Raw genomic sequence first — 5,551 nt, 5'->3', positions numbered from 1 at the left:
AAAACCCAGAAAACAAACAAACAAAAAAACCACTGCATATACTCAAAGAAAAAAAAAAAGAGAACTGATACTTGAATATATAGAACAATAGCAAGAAACAATAATAAAGATTATTCAGAAGAAAAAAGTTCTTAAATATGAAAAAAAGAAATGTGCAGTCATAGTGCAATAGAAATATTAGAAGATATGGTTGAGGAAATGTCATAGAAAATAGAACAAAAAGACAAAAACATGGAAAATAGGAGAAAAAATAAGAAAATTAGAAGAGTAATTGAGTTAGTGCAACAGCTGAATAAAAGTTCCGTAAAGAGGAAACAGTCAGGCATGATGGCTCATGCCTGTAATCCCAGAACTTTGAGAGGCCAAGGTGGTGGGAGGATCTCTTGAGCTCAGAAGTTCAAGACCAGCCTGGGCAACATAGCAAGACTCTGTTTCTACAAAACAATTTTAAAGATTACCAGTCTCGGCAACATGGCAAAACCCCTTCTCTACAAAAAGTATGAAAATTAGCTGGGCATGGTGGCACCCATCTGAAGTCCCAGCCACCCCAGAGGCTGAGGCAGGAGGATCACTTGAACCCAGAAGGTAAAAAATTCAGTGAGCCATCATCCTGCAACTATACTCCAGCCTGGGCCACAGAAGGAGACCGTCTCTAAAGCAGAAAAAGAAAAAAACAGGGAAAGTGGTCAGGAGCGGTGGCTTACGCTTGTAATCCCCACACTTAGAGAGGCTTAAGCCCTGAGTCCAGGAGTTGAGACCAGCCTGAGCAACAGAGTGAGACTTCATCTCTACAAAAAATTTAAAAAAGAGCTGAATGTGGTGGCATGTCCCTGCAGTCGTGCCTACTCAGGAGGCTGAGATGGGAGGATTGCTCGAGCCCAGGAGGTCCAGGCTGCGGTGAGCCATGATTGTTGTGCCACTGCATTCCAGCCTCTGAGACAGAGCAAGACCCTGGCTAATCAAACAACAAAAAAAAGCCAGGTGCAATGGCTCACGCCTGTAATCCTAGTACTTTGGAAGGCTGAGGCAGGATAATCATTTGAGGTCAGGAGTTCAAGACCAGCCTGCCCAACAAGGTGAAATCTCGTCTCTACTAAAAAACACAAAAATTAGCTGGGCATGGTGGTAGATGCCTGTAATCCCAGCTACTGCCCTAGCCTCCTGAGTAGCTAGGATTACAGGTGCATGCCACCACAGCTGGCTAATTTTTGTATTTTTAGTAGAAATGGGGTTTTACCATGTTGGTCAGGCTGGTCTTGAACTCCTGACCACCTCAGCCTCCCAAAGTGCTGGGATTACAGGCATGAGCCACTGCACCCTGACAGCCCCTGGAATTTCTAAATGAACATATACTTAGATAGGTGTGCATGATGCAGTGGAGTGTCAGGAGGGAAAGGGAGAAAAGAGAATTCTAAAATAGGTGTCAAGGCTACATTTTAAGATTAAGAAGGAAGGCCAGGTGCAGTGGCTCACGCCTGTAATCCCAGCACTTTGGAGGCCACTGCGGGTGGGTCAGGAGTTTGAGACCAGCCTGGCCAACATGGTGAAACTCCATCTCTAGTAAAAATATAAAAATTAGCCAGGCATGGTAGTAGGTGCCTGTAATCCTAGCCACTCAGGAGGCTGAGGCAGGAGAATCACTTGAACCCAGGAGGTGGAGGTTGCAGTGAGCTGAGATCATTCCACTGCACTCCAACCTGAGCAACAAGAGTGAAACTTTGTCTGAAAAAAAAAAAGATTAAGTAGAAAAGGAGGGGAAAAAAAAATACATTTTAATGCTGAGATACTCAGTTGCAATAACAATAATTTTAATGGCTGCATAATAGTCCATCAAATGAGTTTGCCAAATTTTATTTAACTGCTTCTCATTTTTGAACATTTAGGTTGTTTCAAGATTTTTATTATTAAGAAATATAAGTGGCGGGGCACAGTGGCTCATGCTTATAATCCCAGCATTTTGGGAGGCTGAGGCAGGCAGATCACCTGAGGTCCAGAGCTCAAGACCAGCCTGACCAACATGGCAAAACCTCATCTCTACTAAAAATACAAAAATTAGCTGGATGCGGTGGTGGGTGCCTAGTACTCCCGACTACTCAGGAGGCTGAGGCAGGAGAATCGCTTGAACCCAGGAGGCGGTGGTTGCAGTGAGCAGAGATTGCCCCATTACACTCCAGCCTGGGGCAACAAGAGCAAAACTTCATCTCAGAAGAAAAAGAAAAAAATATTATTTTAGGGCCAGGTGTGGTGGCTCATGGCTATAATCCCAGCATTTTGGAAGGCTGAGGTGGGAGGATCAGCTGAGGCCAGGGGTTCAAGATCAGCCTGACCAACCTAGCAAGATCCCATCGTGAAAAAAAAAGTATACCCATTTTACCATACTGAAAATAGTACTGGGTATTACAATTTAATAAATCAGGAGCTAGTAAAATATTTCATGTAAACTGATTTTGAAATCAGTTTGACTTCTCCCCCACCCACCTCAAAAATCCAATGATTATTTGAACAATAGTAAAGTGTTTCACTTCTCAAAATAAATACTTTGAAGGAAACTACATATTTAAATGTTTATCTTCTGATATATTTGTTTGTTTTTCTAAATTAGTCTGGTCAGTTCACATTCATACTGCCAAAGAAAAACACAGAAACAATTATACTCAACTTGACAAAAGGCCAGTGTGATGACTCACATCCTGTCTGCCTCTAGAGTTCAATGTTGGTTCTATATTTTTGGGCCCCACATCTGATCTGTTAGGAAAGTGTCGGCTGGGCGCAGTGGCTCACGCCTGTAATCCCAGCACTTTGGGAGGCTGAGGTGGGGGGATCACAAGGTCAGGAGTCTGAGACCAGCCTGGCCAACATAGTGAAACTCTGTCTCTATTAAAAATACAAAAAATATAGCACAGGTGCCTGTAATTCCAGCTACCAGGGAGGCTGAGGCAGGAGAATCACTTGAATCTGGGAGGTGGAAGTTGCAGTGAGCCGAGATCATTGCACTCCAGCCCGGGTAACAGAGGGAGACTCCCTCTCAAAAAAAGAAAAAAAATAAAAAAAGAAACTCATTCATTGCCTATGAGCATCCTGGGGATCCTTTCCCATTTGATAAGAGAGGAGATCACCTTTCAAAATAGATGGAGAAAGCTGACTCCTCCTTCACACTCATATACTGGCCACAGGGGCTAAAAAGCATGGCACAGGCAGCGTGGAAAATCCCAGACATCCTTACTCCCCTACTAAAGAAATACTCTTTTTCTGTTTTGTTTTCGCTTTATGTTTGTGTGTGTGTTTGTTGTTGTTTGAGATGGAATCTTACTCGGTTACCCAGGTTGGAGCGCAGTGGCAACATCTTGGCTCACTACAACCTCAACCCACTGGGCCCAGGTGATTCTTCCACTTCAGCCTCCCAAGTAGCTGGGACTACAGACGTGTACCACCATGCCCAGCTAATTTTTGTATATTTTGGTGGAGACAGGGTTTTGACATGTTGTCCAGGCTGGTCTCAAACTCCTGACCTCAAGTGATCCACCCTCCTTGACCTCCCAAAGTGCTGGGATTACAAGTGTGAGCTACTTGTTAACGTTTTGAAGTATTTACTTTCATACCATTATATCTATGTATGCATATTAGAAAAAATAGCATATTATGTTTTAAATAGCATATTATTTTTTTCTATTTATTTATTTAGTTGTGTTTTTTTTTAAATAGCATATTATTTTAAAGCTTTTCTTATAATAATTACAACTTATATTTATCTAATGTTTACTCTAGGCCAGGTACTATCCCAAATGTTTTTACCTGTAACAACTCATTTAAATCTCATGATAACACTATAAAGAAGGCAATATTAGTATCCCATTTAATGATAAGGAGACTAAGGCAAAGGAGTTAAGTAATTTGCCATAGACCACAGAGTTAATAAGTTAACTATCTAGAAAATTTTTCCATTAAATTCATTTCTACAAATTCTTTTTCTATGGCTATGAGATATCTTACTGTGTGGATGTGCAGTATCATTTAATTATTCCATTCCATTTATTAGACATCAAGATTATTTCCACTAAGCATGGTGGTGCACAGCTGGGCTCAGTGGCTCATGCCTATGATCTCCACACTTTGGGAGGCTGAGGAGGGCGGATCTCGAGGTCAAGACATCAAGACATCAAGACCATCCTGGCCACATGGTGAAACCACGTCTCTGCTAAAAATATAAAAATTAACAGGGCATGGTGGCAGGTGCCTGTAGTCTCAGCTACTCGGGAGGCTGAGGCAGGAGAATCGCTTGAACCCGAGAGGTATAGGTTACAGTGAGCTGAGATCTCACCACTGCACTCCAGCCTGAGCAACAGAGTGAGACTCGGTCTAAAAAGAAAAACAAACAAACAAGAAGCATGGTGGGGCATGCCTATAACCCCAGCACTTTGGGGGTCTGAGGAGGGAGGGTTGCTTAAGCACAGGAGGTCAAGGCTGCAGTAAGCCTTGTTGGAGCCACTGCATTCCAGCCTCAGTGACAGAGCGAGACCCTATCTTGAAATAATAAATGAATAAATAAATATAAGATTATTTCAAGTTTGTTTTTTTTTTTTAAGATGTTGTCTCGCTCTGTCACCAGGCTGGAGTGCAGTGGCACGATCTCGGCTCACTATAATGTCTGCCTCCCGGATTCAAGTGATTCTTCTGCCTCAGCCTCCTGAGTAGCTGGAACTACAGGCATGTGACACCATGCACAGCCAATTTTTTGTATTTATAGTAGAGATGGGGTTTCACCATGTTGGCCAGGATGGCCTCAATCTCTTGACCTTGTGATCCACCTTCCTTGGCCTCCCAAAGTGCTGGGATTACAGGCGTGAGCCACCGCGCCTGGCTGTATTTCCATTTTTTGCTAAATTACACACATCACTAAGATAAGCAGACTTATACTAAACCTTTGTGAAAATTCTTTCTTTAAGCCTTTTTTTACGTTGAGATGGAGTTCTACTCTTGTTGCCTATGCTGGAATGCAATGGTGCAATCTTGGCTCACTGCAACCTCCACCTCCCGGGTTCAAACAATTCTCCTGCCTCAGCCTCCTGAGTAGCTGGGACTACAGGCACCTGCCACCACGCCCAGCTAATTTTGTATTTTTAGTAGAGATGGGGTTTCTCCATGTTGGTCAGGCTGGTCTCGAACTCCGGACCTCAGGTGATTCGCCTGCCTTGGCCTCCCAAAGTGCTGGGATTACAGGCGTGAGCCACCGCGCCTGGCACCTTTGTGAAAATTCTTAATTATTTTCTTAGCTAAATGAGCTCAAGAAGAGTTTTCACTGATTTTTATTTCCTCCAAAAATGTACTCCTTTCTCCATGTTCTCCATGACCTTAAGTATTGTAAATTTTAACATTTCTACCTAGAGCAAGTTTTTAAAATTCATGTTTTCAGTTCTCAGAAATAAATTAGAGCATTAAAGTGTGAATGGCTTCTTCAGAGTGAAAAAGCCATAGTTGGGCAGGCATGGTGGTTCATGCCTGTGGCTGAAGCGGGCAGATCACTTGAGCTCAGGCGTTCAAGACCAGCCTGTCT

Source organism: Cebus imitator, unplaced genomic scaffold (genome assembly GCF_001604975.1).
Source record: "Cebus imitator isolate Cc_AM_T3 unplaced genomic scaffold, Cebus_imitator-1.0 Scaffold87, whole genome shotgun sequence".
Lineage (NCBI taxonomy): Eukaryota > Metazoa > Chordata > Mammalia > Primates > Cebidae > Cebus > Cebus imitator.
Note: the sequence above shows the minus strand (reverse complement) of the source record.